Genomic DNA, 17,125 nt, shown 5'->3' with positions numbered 1-17,125 from the left:
TTGGTTTTTAACTGTGCGCTTTTAAATTATTAGACTGGTGTTAGCCTCTGCATAAACATAATATCTGTAGTGTTACTTTGAGTGTATCAATTGTGAGTATATCAGTGCAAAATGAACATTCTGTTCATACAACATACTGAGAAACTGCACACAGGATAATACAAGATGACACAACCTGAATGCATCATAAGGTTTATATACCAAAAAAAAAGATGTACGGCAACTTACAGTTAGCTTGCCCACAGCAAGTGTCCAGATCTCCTGTAAAAACCTGTTGAGAGAAGTGAAAGGTCAAGATTAACAACGTAATAAAGTAATCATTATTAATAAAAATTGTCACGTGAGGATCAGTCAGAAAATGCATGCCCGGGTGCAGTTTATGGGGGACTCGGAAAAGTATTATTTACACCTGATGCAATCCCTTAAAACAACAAGTCAATAAGGTTAATAAATTACAACATGGTACATTCAAAGGATAAAGCTGGTGTTATTCCAGATTTTTCTTTTTTTCTTACTGTCTCACATGAGAAGACCAAATGTTCAGTCCATCTCTATATGTGGCTCTCAGCCCTGAGACTCCTGGTTCCTACTCAAGATATAAATCTGTAACTCATCCATATGTAGTTTTATTTGTTTGAATAAATGCTCGGTAAGTTCCTAAAGCAGCTGGTCAGTGTAGTTTTTATTAAAAGTTACTCAAACAGAAAGAAATTCTGTTTGTGTCAGGGAGTATTTTCAGCAGCAGATTTATTGACATTTGGTAGGATACTCGGAGTATTTCTAGCAGCAGGACGGTGTGTGTGGGACTGAGTTAAAATAAACACAGTGTGTGTTCATGGTAATGAAGAAACAGGTCACATCTTGCAACAGTGTGCACACTGATGTGGTTTCAGTGTTTTTTTGGACATTAGTGGAGCTCAGTGGTTCAGAGGGAAGATTTATCAGACTACACAAACACAATACTTGTTAGTAAGATACATTCAGCAGCAGTTTTGATATTTTCTTGGTATTTGTTAAGAATTTTCTGGAATAAAATATAATAACAGCTTCACACTTTGGACCAGTAAACATCGTATGTAATGGAGACAGACTGCGATCATTCCTACTCATCCTTTACTTTACAGTGTCACTGCTTAGATATGGGGGCATAGCAGCAGCCCAGGCTGAATAAGAGGTGGGACAACAGGACAATCTGTAATTCAGATTGTCAAAATTAATACACTGCTTTTTGTTATGTTTTCTTTTTACCGATAGGACTGACTGAAAAGTAAATGTAGGGGATATCAAATGCAACAGGAACCCTTGCAGGATTCGCGGGGATCGACAGTAACGTGGTGTGTATCATTTGAGACCCAGGCCACATAAAAAAAAAACCACTTCTGACAAACCACATTTATCCTCAGAAGAAGCTCTGGGGGGAGAGGGGGATTTTTTTTTTTTAAACATTTGAGAAATGGGTCAAGGCCAAAAATTGACATTCATGTTCAACTGTTTTTGAAGTCAAACTGAAAATGAATGCATGGCATTGAAAACTTAAAATTGAAGTTGTGATGTAGGTCTAAAAAATATATTGGGTATATTTATCCTCAATAAATAAATCCATAATAATCTAAGTGAGTATATTAAGTGTAGGTTTGTAGTATAAGTCATAGGTGCTTTTGAAGATATAAATAGAGCCTATTTACGAGTGCTTCATTTGTTTCAGGTTGTTATTGTCTTATATTGAATCTTAACTTGATTTGCAGTTAATCAACAAACAAAATGCATCTGATTATAATTTTCAATGAGATAAAACGGGGAGGTCAGTAAGCTGTTACTCAAATTCCATTGAGCAATTGACTGGCTGGCCGTGTCTGAGCCACACGGAGCGTAGCGAGTTATGGCGCACATGCAAAAGATTTAAGTTCAATCAAGCATTCAGGGCTGGACACCTGATCTTTCGCTTAAAGCTCCTCCAGAACAGTGGGAGTGTGGTCAGGCCTCACAGCAGGCCGCCTACCTCCAGCAATCTGCTAACACAGAGCCTCTGAAGAGATGGTATTTATCCAGTTCAGCACAGCTCTGTGGGGACTACTGTGTGTGTGGTAGTTGGGTACTACCAGGGGCCACAAGTGGATTTGGGGGAGGGGAGAGGGAATGGAATGAAAGCTGTGGAAATTTAGCGAGAAGAGCCCAAACATTTCTCTGTTTTAGAGTTTTGAGCTCCCTAAGGGTGGGGCAAGCAAAACGCTTATAAAAATTCATCCTAACCCAATGTCATGCAGATTAGGAGTGAGTACATGTTTTGAGATACGGCAAATAAAGTGGCTCACTGAACAGAACATGATAATAGGGGGAAATTACAAACACGTTGTCGCTCTTGGGGTTTCTGCCATATTTCATGTGCCCAACAGAAAGAGAAAAGTGTTTGCGATGAGGTCTTAATTTGTGAATTCTGACACACGTATTTAAGTGCAATAGAACATGTACAAATATTTGAATTGAATTCACAGCATTTTAAAAACATGTTAGTTGCATGTGCTATTACTTGCTGAACAAATCCTCACATAACCAAATAAAATGTTCATTCCCATATTGTTCTCATATTTCCAGCATTGATAATTCAAATACATGTTCTTTATTTGGAGGGAATCCCAACTATAGTTGAACCTGTTATGAAAGATTCAGAGATCAAAACTGCTAATAAAATTGGGCATACCAATGATAGTAACAAGAAACTCAAAGCCCAAGAAACCCAAGAAGTCTCTGGGATGTAGCTTGAGTTCCCCTGCCAAACAGACCACTCAGACCAGAGGAGATTTGGGAGAGAGCATTTCTTAGGTTTCTTTCAGCCACAAAGAAAACATTTTAGCCTCTCAGTAATCCTTCCCGAAGCCCTCCCTAAGCTCCGAGGGCCCTTCCTCCCTCGGTCATCCCTCCAGCCCCCGTCTGGGATCCGAGAGGAGCGTCTCTGTGTACTGAAGCCCGCCACACACACCATTCACCATCTATTCCTCTCCATGACCCCTCTGGGAGCCAGCTGACCTTCCTGTCGACGTCAAAGTAAATCAGAGCGGGAGCCGGAGCAGCGAGGGGCTCCACCCAGGGGGCTGGAGGTCTAATCACCGTGTTCCTCGCAGAAACCACAGAGGAAACATTAGCATTCCTGAATCTGCCCAGCATCGCTCACACTGCAGCCGCTGCATGTGTACACAGGTACGCAGATACAGAGAGTCAAGACACTGAGTTTCTATTTTAATTTTCTGCAAGAGAATTGATCATCTCAGTTTCCCCACAACAGCACTCTTTTTTATGACATATGGCATATCGAAATTAAATACATATTACCTAAAGAGTGTAGTAAAAATTGAATGTTGATCTCAGCTTTTTATCCATATATATTGACTGTATAAAGATGGACAACATGTCACAACTTCCTCCCACTGTACATGGTGGAAACGGGCACTGCCGTCTCATGTAGGTCAATTTCAACCATTGTCTGTGCGGTAGTGTGATCATAAGTACTTAATGTCACAGAAACCATATTTGTCAAACATTCATTTGAGGTGTACTTGACTTTTGACTTTCACTCACGTGCCATCAGCTAATGTGGAGGAGGCGGGGTTAATGACCTATGGCTACTGCAGAAAGACATCATTTCAGTTGTACAACTACAATTTGCAGGTGTTAACGTTCCTCTCCACTCAGGATAGATTGTGTTTTAGTCACTGTTACTTTGAATGATGTATGTTCAGACGTTGACACTATAGAGGACTGTTGTCAATTTATCTTGGTGAAAGGGAAAACTTTTCTCTGAGCTCACCAAAAGCACTGACCAGCAGCAAGATTTATCACAACTAGTCAGGGAGTCAGTTATGGTCTAAGAGACTTTACTTTATGTAAAGTGGAGACCTGCAGTGTACATTTCACACACGCACACACACACACACACACACACACACACACACACACACACACACACACACACACACACACACACACATATTGCTTTCTAATCAGGCAATTGAACTTAGAGAAAGAGCATAGAGAAGTATTTTTATTTAAAAATGTCTAAAGGGTATATTTAAACAAATAGCCATTTAGTCAATTATTCCAGTTCGCAGCAACTATTTATTATTAATTGTTTAAAGAAGCAGTGCAGGATTTATCAGCATCCAGCAGTAAGGCTCCCCTTCCCAGCATGTACGAGAAAGTATGGTGGCTGTAATAATCGTGGAAAATCCGAAAGGTCATCTCTCGAGCCATCGTTAACTTTGTCTGGTCGAGGCTACTGCAGAAACACAGCGATGCAACATGGGGAACTCTGTTGGAAGAAGACCTGCTACCTATGTACATATGAAGGACATTTTAAGTTAACAAAAACCCAATGATAAAACACTAATAAAACTATGAATATCGTATTTCATTTATGCCAATAGAGCCCACTAATTGCTACAGATTGCTCCTTTAAATCCTTTTGTTACCCCGTTCATCCTGGAGGTCCCCGTACTGGTACTAGGCTGTATCTGTTAAAAAAAAAATGCAATCACTGCTATTTTTTTAAGGTTGCTGAGTGTGGCACATTCAGTGAAGAGGCTGCTTAGTACTGCTATTATTAAAACGTTTTTTGCTTTTGTTATGCTTCATTTATGTTGCATCAGATTTTGTAAAGTTGCAGTTGAGATATTTTAGAACGAGTTCAATAACACCAGTGTTTACTGACTCACTTTTCAAAGGCTGCCGTTGACAATCTAATTCGTCGTGTTGATTAGGTGAAGGTAAAAATTAAAAAAATGTTGTTTCAGTTTTCAGTACAAAGAGACTTTTATTTCAAATATGATCTCTTATCCATAGAGCCCAATGCTGTTCATTTTGTCTTACAGTTTTGCAGGTGATGCTGACTAAGTTTGGGGATGTTTTCTCAGGTAAAACTGCAAAACTGTGTGTAGGGCTTGAGGGGTAGAGCAAAATAAACCCTTCTCCTACCTCTACCATCTTGTGTGAATCTCCTGTGTGGAAAATTCAGTTTCTCTGGAGATATATGAAGATGTCATCTTGAGCCCTGAAATACGGTCTCCTTTTTAGGGGCATTTCCTTTAGAAGATAGTATATGTTTGGTCATGTGGTGTGTGTGTGTGCATTAACCAATCAGCTATAGGATGCCCAAACTGCTCTCTGATGTAGTATGATTATTTGACAATTAAAATAATCCTCAGCTGCAGTTTTAAAATATTTGCTTCATCCAAACCAAAGACCTCAGGCGACATACAAGTTGCCTTCTGCGGCATGAAAGTTGCCTTAAACAGCCCACCAAGGTATATCCAGACCCACGCAGGTAGAACAAATCCCTCGGTTTCACCTTCAGTAAATTATATATTTGACTACTTTCCTTTACCGTTTTTATACACATTTTTGGCCACACATCTGTCTGAGTTGCATGCACTGAAGGAACTGAGTGGGAACTAGAGGCTTCTCTGTGCGCCGCCACCTCGCTAGTGTTTACCACTCGTCCTGCATATGAGGCAGTTAGGGAACATCAGTGTACTTTAGCATCTACTGATGACCTGCATGTGAACTGTTTTAAGAAAGATCTGTAAATTGTAGCATCTACTGATGTGTGCAAGTGAGGGAAACATCTGTAAACTATAGAAACTAACCTGTGTTACACTCTCCCCTTCTAAATTGCATGAGTCTCTGCATACACATCAGTCACATGCTCCGCCACCCACCACCACAAGTAAATTCTCAACCTGTGGGTAACACTAAAACACTCATATGTGATGATATCAGCTCGTCTGTTGGAAGATTTCATTTACTTGTGGTACTTTAAGTGTATTTGGCTGATCGTATTTTTTTTTTATAGGATTCTGACTTCTACTTGTAAAGGAGTATATTTTAAAGTGTGGTCTACTTTTACTCAAAGTATCTGAGTACTTCTTAGACGGTACGGTTACAACAATAAATGTATTTACTGTACTGATAATTCATATGCACACATCCTCAGTCAGTGAATTCTTCATTAAAGCAAAGAGTGGGAGGATGAGACCTTCCCCTTGGGTTGCGTTTCCAGCTTTATTATGGCTGAAGGAATTGGACTCACAGAGTGCTGCTCCCTGGACAAGTTGTGCTTCTTGTGAAATGATTGTTTTATTGTTACACTGTGTACAACATTTGCTCATATCAATAATGGGATATGCTCCAATGCATCCGGCAAACCCTGGGAGAGAATGTAGCCTCATTTGATTAATTCAATTTCACTGCTCGCTTTCGTGGCAAAGGAGGTTTGAGGAAGACACAGGAATAATTGAATATTCACAACTTCCTTCCAAAACTTTCTCTTTCATCGTATTGAATCTTTTTATAGGAGAAAGAGAACTCCAGATGGACATCTTTTTAAGATTTCCAAATCCTCCTCTGCTGCTAGTGGGAGTTTTGGGGTCAAGGTGTAAAGGGAGGACCTAAAGACCTGTTTCCCACAATCCCACCACTGCTATAGCCCCCCAGCTGTTCAAGGGCTTCCATAACAACAGCTGCGCAGAGGTTTAGTGGTTCATGTTGCTATGACAACAGCAGGATCAATTGGCATGCACAGACTCTCGATGCTAATAGCGAAAGTGACATTATGCCATAATTTCATATCAATAAAACACAGGCAGGTTTTTTTTTACTGCAATCACATTCAGGGGAACATTAAAAAGAAGCAAATAATTAATTTTGCATGATAATGCGAGTGGCTCGTACGCCAAAAACTTGCAAAGATCTCCCACGCATATTGACAAACCAACCTAGCAACTTCACACTTCCAAACCAATCTCTGGCGTTGCAGATTATCTCGGTACAGAGTGTGATTGTTTTTAAACTCATACAATAGAGGCTAAATAAGTCCCCATGCCTGGCAGCTGTATGTGCCACAGATCACTGGCCGGCAGGATGTGCAACAATCAGAAATATTTCTGTTCTCCTGACAAACAGGATATCAGGTCACTTGGCCACCTTAACAGTGAGGATTACACTCTATGGGGAGGATTTACAGTATTGTGCAGGACCACGAAGAACTAACCTCGGCTCTACTTCAGGTTCACACTTGTAGGACAATGGAATCTCTCTTTATTAATAAAATAATAGTGCACTCGCTGTTTCTGTTCATGTATTTAACAGTTAGTTAGAGCTTAGTTCTGCAGCTTTTATTTTGGCGAGCGAAACTTCAACCATTTGAGGCTAATTCCTGGGAATTACTCAGGGCTCACGATGACAATAGCAGGTATTCCCACAGGAGTAACCGGAGCCGGCATGGCGTCACCAAAGGTTTAAGCCCAACATTTAACGAGCATGCAGCTGATAGAGGCAGCTGTGCCAGACAAAACACAGCACAAACACACACATACTGTATAGTCTGCACACTCCGGCGTGAACATATTATCCAGCTGCTATATGCACAATATATCAAACTTCCTGCATGACACAAGGTTCTCTAACTCTGTGTCTGCCACTAATCAACTCTTGGCTGATATTTGACATTGATTATTCCTTCCCGTCTCACAGAACACGATAGTCCCTTATGAACAGTGAGGGGAAACCAAACAGGAATCCACAGCTAAAAATACCCACGTCATGATGAGTCAGGATGGACTGAGCAAACAAAAAGAGAGCAATCTAATTTCCCCCAGTCTGGGCTTTTGGTAAAGACTCTCAGAAAAAAAGTTCCAGTCCTCAGTGCCACTAGTGGATTCCTCTATTTATTGAATTGAGCTCCATCAAGAAGAGGGAAAATAAGAATCCGCAGACAAGTGGGATAAAAGAGAGCTTATCCAAATGGAGGCTAATGATGTGAAAAAGACTGGCAGATTAAAATGGAATAAAGGTGCAGGAACATAAAAGTGTTTTGTGCCGACATGTTTGCGGGTGTTAAGTGACACGGAATTACTGAATGTTGTATATTCTGGCTGTCAAGCACAAACTGGTGGATGCAAACACATTCAAACCCAACCGTGTATGGAGGCACAAAACCAACATAATTTATCCAAACATTATTAAAGGAGTCCAAAAATAAGTAAATAATTTTGTAAGTTGAATTTAGAAAAAGAAAATACAAAAGCTGCAACTTTGATTTTAACCTCCAGTCAGTTGTGAAAAAAGAGATTAAATATTTGTAATTATTTCCTGAACCTCCGTTAGCTGCTTAAATACATGAATATGTAACTGACTTAACTCATAGCCAGATAACTTTGTTAAGATGGATTTAAAAAACGTTTGCTTTTGGATGTTCTAATAGAAGAAACCAAGTGACGGGGAAACCTTTTACGATGCAATAAAAAGTATGTTGGCATAAAAACTAATTTTTGTTTTAACCAAGCATCCTGCACAATTGATATATTTGAAATTTAAAACAAACCAAAGAGCAAGAGAACCGGTTGAGTACGTAGTTGTAGCAACAAGATTTGGCCAAACTGATTTAGTTACTGTTACAAGAGTTTATACATTGAAAGTAATTTGATTAACATAATCTAAACGGGTACTTTTGCCTGTATGAAAGCTGGCTCTAAGTGTGTTTAGCTGAAGCACAGCAGGAACAGCTCTCGGCTGTCTGGTGATTTTGGCAAAGTGTCCAAATCTACATTTAAAACATTTTACTACAACTTCAGCCTGACAACATTTGGAAATATACAAGAGCCATATGAATGATTTATTTGATCACAGGGAGTCAATAGAGAGTCAGTCCTCTCGTCCAGGGAAGAATGCTGACAAACTAGCTGTTTTAATTACGTACATGCACCTGAAAATAACTTTAACAGGAATCATTGAATACAGCATTCAGCTCACCGTAATACATCCATGGTTTCACATGGTCTTCTTTAAACACGGTATGCAATTTGATTAACATTTCACACACTGTAGTGTAACAACATTGACTATGGAGATAGCTATCTGTAAAAACAAGAATCAAGTAGCTGTAGATGCATGAAGAAGCTCGCAGAAACATGGAAGAGATTTTTTTTTTTTTTTTTTTAGCGTAGGTCTACACACGAGTGGCCTTCATAGAAATGTATTGGGAGTCATCTTCAATCACAGTGGCCAGCTCTATCTAATACACCCACAGCTCAGCGAGGCTACCTGGTCCAAAACATGTAGCCTACGTTTGCGAGCGATTCAGTCATCTCATTGCTCCAGACTGATTTGGTAAATTTGGTGATGAAATACAGAATCTTTAACAAGCAAAAAGGGGAGTAGAGAAATGTTTAAATACATATGTGCTAAGGCCAAAATATTTAAATTATATAAATATTAAAAACTCTAAAATCAAGAAATTCAAAAGTAAAATGAGAAAGTGAAAGATAAAAAGTTGTTGTTCATCATCTGAAAGAAAAAGGTTGTATTCTTTGTTTTTGGTAATTTATCTTTTGATTTATTAAATATTAAACAAGTACAAAAACCTTCTACTAACAGTTTCATCATGAATATGACTGTCAGTTTAAGCCTGTTTGCACGTGCCAACATCTATTCCCCCATACATCAACCTTTCAACACAACTGAAACTCTGTACAATTTTCAATATTGCATATTTCTCACTGGCTGGTGCAGTTATTGCATTCCAACCCAACTTCCCAAATGCAATAAAAGTAAGGTTAGTAGTGAGCCACTGCAAATAGCATCAATCATCTGAATCATGCTCTTTAAACCCCTCCAGGCTCTGCTGAAACTCTTGCACTCGTATGCGCTTTCACTTACACCAATACAATGATCTGCATTTCCGTTGGGCCTCTGCAAGCTCTCTGTCCAAAGTTTCTGAGGAGTTTAGTTTGGTTTTAAAGCATGCTACTCGTTTTGTTCAGAGATTCCTTCACTCATTGGTGTGCCCACTTGTCATTATGGTGTGGTGTTGTTGGGGAATGGGTAGAGGAACAGCTAAAAAGACATCAGTATTTTTTCTTTTTTTATTAGTGCGCTTTTGAAATATTTTGCCTTTACCATCAGACCAGCACATGCATGACTCAAAACCCACAAATGACTAATTTCCCAGATATTAATGTTTTCTTGATATTGATGGAGAACTCTGCCATAGCTGACCTGTAAATGACAATGCATTGGAGATGAGGTACTGGAGATATTTTCAAAATACTGGTGGAATTTTAAAGATATCAATACAAAATTCTGACCCTACCTAACTTGCCGTGATGCATATTTTTACAGTGTGATCTCGATTTGGTGTAAACAGCTCTACTGTATAAACCAAAACAACTCATACTGAGGGCAGACAAATGTAAACATTTTGTTCTTACGTTATGGAAAACTTAGAACTGTATTTACATACAGTATGAGCTGGTACAGAGACATATGCAGAAAACCCGAAGGATGTGTTCACACCAGCTGAACCAGCTGTTTAGACTGTGAGATCTGACACACGGACGCCACATTGCAGAAATATCCCAGGTGGAAACCTGCTTTGATTCTCTAAAACAGAATCAAGACAATCCAGACAGACAGTTATGCAACATCTTGAGGTATTTCTGCACAGTGTCCGTTTTACATGAATTCATCTGTCAATATGGAGATTCTTCCAGTTTCAATGAACCACTTTTGAAATATATCTTCACAAAAACAACTTGCAATTTGCATGGGTTGATTCCGGACTGGCTGCTTCACGTTCCGGCTCCGACACGGCAACGGGAGCTAATCGCACCCACTCTAAACATTGCTTGTTACAGATGAGCTGCAGTGTATTTCAGAAGCATCCCAGAAAACCCTGCTTTGCAAAAAAAAAAGTCTATTTTTGACAGAAGCCGTGTCAGGCTACACAGAGCAGATCAGCCGGGCAGGAAGTCGGACAGAGGAACGGTGCAGAGATCCGCTCAATTTTCAGACTCACGACTGCCCTGCATCAGATCACTACATCACCGTTTAACCCCCTGGTCCTTCAAGAAGGAGAAGAGATGCGTTCTGCTCCTGCTGACAGGAACTGTATGTGAAATAAGATATGAAATGAATATAGAAATTACTTTCTAGCAACTAAAACATTACACCACAACAAAGGAGCAAATAATAAACACAAAACGGACAAGAAAGACATCTTTTAACAATGTCGTCGACGATGCTTGAAGCATAAAAATTGAGGAATGAAAAAAATTAGGAAATCAGAAGTGGACAAAATCATGCCGACAAAGTGCTTCACTTCTCAAAACCTCTTGGTGAAGAATGAATCTGTGCAGGACGCAACAAAACAGCGAAGCAGGCGGGACATGATAGACCCGTGTCCAGTGGAATCCCCGGGTAAAAATATCTGCTACCAACATCTTAATGGTGTTGTGGATTTGCCGTGCACTATAGGACACTTCTTAGTGTCTCTTGCTGCATAGCAACAGTAAATTTTGGACACAACCTTTCAGCTGCTCTCAGGAAAACGAGCTTCCAACATGTAAATTAAAGCAGATAAATGATGCCCTTTTCTGAAAGCACAAAGAAAGCGTTAGTTGAAGCAGATTCCTTCTCTTTGTGTCGTGAATTTAAAAAGCCAGTGTCTGCCCGTTATTCCCACTATGTCCTCATTATTTATATAAAAGGTAACACTTTTTTTTTTTCCAGTGAATTTAAACACTCTTTCATTGTCTGGGCATGAAACACTCAGGGTAGGCAGCAAGGCAGAAGCACAATGGACTTGGCAGAGACGGCCGAGGCAGAACAGTCAGTGAGGAATTCCCCATCAGTGTCTGAAGTGAGCTAACCTTGCGTTTTTTTCTCTCTGACTCTTCCCTCCTGGTGAGAGTCCAAAGGAGGAAAGTTAACTCTTTAAGTGGCACGCTGAATATCTGCTTCAGTTGTTTGTTCGATGCACAGCTCTCATAATAATGCATTACATCCCTGTAGACTGAGCCTGCAGAATTTACTGATGGTCGGTTACTCTCTGTAGTCACCACCATGCATTTCCTCACATTAGAAATGCACCACTTATTTCACAGCCCCCCTAAGCTCCATATCCAGGTAGTTAAATACAAAGTACTTTCTGTTCACATCCCAGGACAGAAAATAGTGTCTTTAAATTTAAGATGCTTCGCCATCTGTATAAAATGTCTGTGGTGGTTTAGAAATACCACTGACCACAGGGGGGGAGGAGGGACAGCAGTGTGCCGGTTCACTGAGAACGACAGATTCACACAAACACAGGCTTTTGAAAGAAAAAGAAAAAAACTCAGGCAGCACATTGTCAATCAATTTCTCCCTCCTAGCTAGATAAGTAGGCCTGTTTTGAAGTGGGCGTCAAGAAGGCAGGTGCAAGTCATCCCTCATCTCCTGCCATGGCAGAGCTCCCCTTCACAGTCTGACTGACAGCACTCTCTAAGCCAGTACTTTTAGAGAAGCTCTTCCCCACCACTCCTCTGACCTTTAAAGAACCGGCCCATTGGTCTTTTGGTCCAAAGTAAAAAAAATAAAAATAAAACAAAAACCGCAAAAATTCCATATGTCCTCACTCTTATAAATGAATGGTTACATAGTTATAGTCAGATATTTTGAGATATTTTCATTTGAACTTTTTTGCCAAGAGTTAGATGAGAAAATTGATACTAGTTTATCTGCATCAGGCTGTGAGACAGAGCCCGTTAGCTTAGCTTAGCATAAAGACTGGAAAAACGGTAGTAGTAACTCACGTCTTGCAGTATATTGTGTGGGAGTACTGACTGGAGTCAGAGCTCCAGGAAGTCCCTTCATGTAGGACGTTACACCCCACAGTCTAAATGGGGAGTGATTATACTAAAGTTTGTGGAGTCAAAGCCTCAATTCTCTGAATATTCACGGTACCAGTGCTTACTGTATGCTCAAGGTAGGATTACCAAAGTAGGCGACTGCTCAAGATCCCTCCGTCAAAACAAGTGGATTAATACTTGGAAATGTTTGTTGGAAATTTGCACCACTGGAATAGAAAATGAATTATGCCTACGACTTTGTTACTTTAGTTTATATTTCATTTATGTTTCTGTTCCAAGTATTTACCACAAAGAAAACCTTGGGGCAAGGGAATATTAATCAATCACAGGCAATGATTAACAATTATTATTATTATTATTATTATTGTTATTATTATTTTTATTATTATTATTATTATTATTATTAATTATTATTATCAGTGCACCTCACTGTCGTTTTCTTTCTTTATTTACAGTGCGAGAAAACTGGAAAAGTAGTAAATATTCACATTGGACTAATTGATAAAAGTGACTTATTTTAAATGATTCTGATCTCTCAAATTATCTTGAGTAATAAATGATGTGTTTTTTGTTTGTAGAGAAGGAGACGGTCTTGGTGGAGTCAATACATTGCTTTCTTTTTCAGTGACACATGGTTTGAATTTGGTGTGCTCTGCTTCTGGGACATTTGTTTTTGATACAACTACTTGAAGTCACTAGGAAATGACACTTTGAAAGATGCCTAAAGACTGACGGCTTTCGACTGAAAACAAATATGATTGATATTAAATGAAACCCCTGGAATACAATAAGTTTGCTTGTCTACATCAATGGGCCAGAAGAAGAGCTGAAAACCATAACCAGTTCTAAAAACGCTCAATCGTAACTCCTAACAGAAATAAAGCGCAACGATGCTTCATCCATTTTACTCTGTGCAGTAAATGTACGCAACTTCTGCATTTGAGCCTTTTGGAGGGCTTTGGAAAACCACATGGAGGTTCTGGTACCGGACCACTCGGGAGATAAAGGTCACATCTGGGTAGCTAATCACATATTATAACTGTGTGTTAGCGTGGATCCCGCTATGACTTAACATAACCACAATAACAATATTTGAGTGTGAGCATGGAGCACTTATAGGACACGCAGATGATTTCACTTAGGAACTTGACCAACTAACTTCTCCCCCAAAACCTTTTTCTCTGAAGCAAAAAAAATAAATATCTGAGCCTCAATCAGCACTATCACATTTCAAACTCCATTTACACCACACTGACACTAGAGCAATGCCAAAGCGGTGCCAGCAGAGAGATGGACGCAGACATACCACGGGGGTATGGAGACCTTGACCGGAGGAGAGCAGCCAAGGGGAGGAGCAGCCGGAGAGCTGTCTGGGCTCGGCCCAGCGAGAGCCTCGTCACAGAGCAGCAGACTCGACACTGCACCGCCTCCAGGCTGCCGTATTTACCCACCCACCAGCTCAACAGCTGTTTATAACTCACTTTTAGCACACAACCATCATCACTCTGTGCAGATGAACCTTTACGAAGTTACACGGGGAGTGGGAGGTGTGTGTGGGTGTGTGACTGCGTCATTTGTTACTCCTTTTTTCAATATCTTTTCAGTTTGTGATAATTAAAGTGCACTACACTTTTTTATGAATTCCTCTGTGATTTCTCACCACTTACTCTGCACACTTTCATATTTGGAGGGATCTCGATGTAGTTTTGATCATTTTCATGAACTATTATATTTATTTGAAATAGTGTAGGTAATATTGATGTATCTGTGGAGACTCAGTGGGAATAATGTACTGTAACATTGTCATGGTGTGTCTGATAGGAACACAGAGGCAAAGGGATTTTTTTTTTTTTTACCTTTTAGTCAACACACACACACGCAGAACAAAACTTTGCTCAAAAGTTCTCCAAAACTTTGTCTTACATGGTGTTAATTCCATGTGTCAGTGCTACTGATAATATCAGGAATCACATAGATATTAATTGTATAAACTGCCACCATCAGTTTTTTTTGTTTTTTTTTTAATAATAGCTGCCATCACAATCTGGATAGGAGAAGTGTTTTTCTTTTTTTTCCCCTGAACAAGTCACTGGATGAAAAAAAGCTTTTTTCAAAGCTGAAAATAGCTCATTATGTTTGTGTTTTACAGACTTTTGGCACAGGTTAGTGAAAGGTGTTACTGCCAAAAATGCTGCGGGGCCAAAACGAGTGCAACCGAAACATTTGGCGTCAAAGAAGTTGTTCTTGTTACTTATTTGGAGGGAAAAATATGCAAGTATCTGGCGACACTGCTGACAGCTTTTAACTCTCCATCTCTGGTGAATGATTCTACTGTATGACCAAACTTAAATATTGTTTTTCATGATTGCCTTTATTCAGACGGAGCAGAGTGAACAGACAGGAAATGTGGGGAAATGCAGGGGATGACCTGCAGTAAAGGGAAATCAAACGGAGGACTTACTGATGACATTTACGCCCACGTGGTACAGTTTGTGCTCTAACTACTTAGCTGATGGGTCGTCCTTATTTTTTGACAGGCTACATCTCAATAGGTTGATTTATTGCAGGTTAATCAATTTGTTACAGGTTTCCTTTGGGTAAATCTTCAGGTAAATCTAAAATGTTTTAAGGTATCTCAAATGAAATTGTTGACATGCAAACTATACATCTGGCCTCACTGATGGTTTCTGTTAAAGGTTCACATTTCTCTCTATTTTTATACATATCTACAATAAAGACACTGTGAATATTTAATTGAGTAGTCAAATTTAAAATTATTGCATCTTCAAAAATGCCCATTTCTTTATAGGCTGTTCAGAGTAACTGCAGGCAAGGTTTTGCAACTGGACTCAGTCCTGATTGTCTCCCCTCATTAAATAACTGCTGAACGGTTTCCAAGCAGGGCAGCATTACACTAGAAAAGCATCCAGTAGTGGGATTACCTCATTTGAATTAGAAGAGCTGCTGATGTCAGTTAATAATAAACATATTGGGACTGACCTGCCTTTATTTCAAATCAGCCTTTGACTGACCTGCATTTATTTTTGTAAAATACAATATAATAAATATTTGTTATCCCAAGTTATTTATATTTGAAAGAAGAAAATGTGATATAATAGAGGCTTTAACAAAGTTTGAGGAAAATCTGCTTGAAAAACATCTAAGATGTCAAGACGCTTATGAAAATGTTACAACTAACACAATCAGCAGCACACCATTAAGACCTGCTTACTGAAACCTTAACTAAAGTGCTGCACATCTGTCATTTGGATTGAACAAGATCTGCACAGCGGACAGCTGCCAAAGTCAAGTAGCACATCGGGCCGTCTTTCACAGTAGTCTCCATTTTGCTGCCATGTCTTATTATGTCTTCTGCATAACAACTGGCTGCTCTGAGTCCAGATATGTGTGTGTGTGTGTGTGTGTGTGTGTGTGTGTGTGTGTGTGTGTGTGTGTGTGTGTGTGTGTGTGTGTGTGTGTGTGTGTGTGTTTGTGTTTGCATTAACAAAAGATAACTTTACTATTCCTTAATATTTTACAGAGTGATGTTCTAATATTCCAATTCTTTCTGAATTTCTCACTTTTCAGGAACGTCTTGAACAATACAATCTTTGAGAGCAAACCTCTTTATCGTGGCACATATTCTAACATGCTAATTACCCCACACACAGTTTGAGTTCATTTATTATGCATGAAATAATCTAATATGATGACTGTGATAATTATGCGCACACAGATAAGATAAAAGAGTAGTAACCAATTATGGCACGGGAGTTGGGAAAAGTAATTATTCTTTGTAGTGGAAAGAAGTCTCGGTTCAGAAAATGGGTTCGGCCTGTTTTTCTTTCTTTTTTTCCACTCAGTTCACAGCTCTAAAATTAACATGTGGAATCATGTCTGTGCTCCCTGATAATGTTTAGGGATATTTTCTTGATTAAGTATCCACAGATATGCCCTGTTGTTTTAAGCATTTAAGGATGTAGCATTTCACTGAGTGACCAAACTGTAAAAAATGACCTGCAGTTGAACCTGCTTCAGCAGCTGAGATGAACTGCTTTTTTGCATAGATTCATTTAGAGCAATATGTCTGTTATGATAATTATGCAAGCTCACTCCTCGAGCCTTTTCACACACTCCAGAAATCTGACATGTTTACATTAGGACTTGAAAGGCAACGTGACTCGATGTCTTGAGTCTCGTCGGCAGCAGCAAATCAGAAAGGACACTGAAAGGAAGGAGTTGTGTTTTCAGTCGAGCGCTCACAAATCAGACGTGTTGAAGAATCATTAAATATTACCACTTCTAAAATCAGAGCTGGCGTGCGGTTAGCCCACACCGCTACACAAACACACTTAACACAGTACAGCTTTCTTTGACAAATTATGTGCCTGCCACCACAAGTCACAGGAAACAGAGCCTCCGCAGGGATTTCATTTTTCTCTGACTGTTTT

General features: G+C 39.5%; 1 protein-coding gene across 2 annotated transcripts in view; it reads right to left on the bottom strand.

Moving 5' to 3' along the window:
* pknox2 (pbx/knotted 1 homeobox 2) overlaps positions 1–17,125 on the bottom strand; it is a 101,766-nt gene that overhangs the window by 74,444 nt on the left and 10,197 nt on the right. For both annotated transcript variants that reach the window (XM_069165050.1, XM_069165052.1), the window contains exon 2: positions 229–271. The gene's annotated coding sequence lies outside the window, so the exon portion shown is untranslated. The remainder of the gene's footprint in view (positions 1–228; positions 272–17,125) is intronic.

Source organism: Embiotoca jacksoni, unplaced genomic scaffold (assembly GCF_022577435.1).
Source record: "Embiotoca jacksoni isolate LCO1_2020_lvr unplaced genomic scaffold, fEmbJac1.0.p SCAF_33, whole genome shotgun sequence".
NCBI lineage: Eukaryota > Metazoa > Chordata > Actinopteri > Embiotocidae > Embiotoca > Embiotoca jacksoni.
This window is presented reverse-complemented; position numbering and strand designations above follow the sequence as displayed.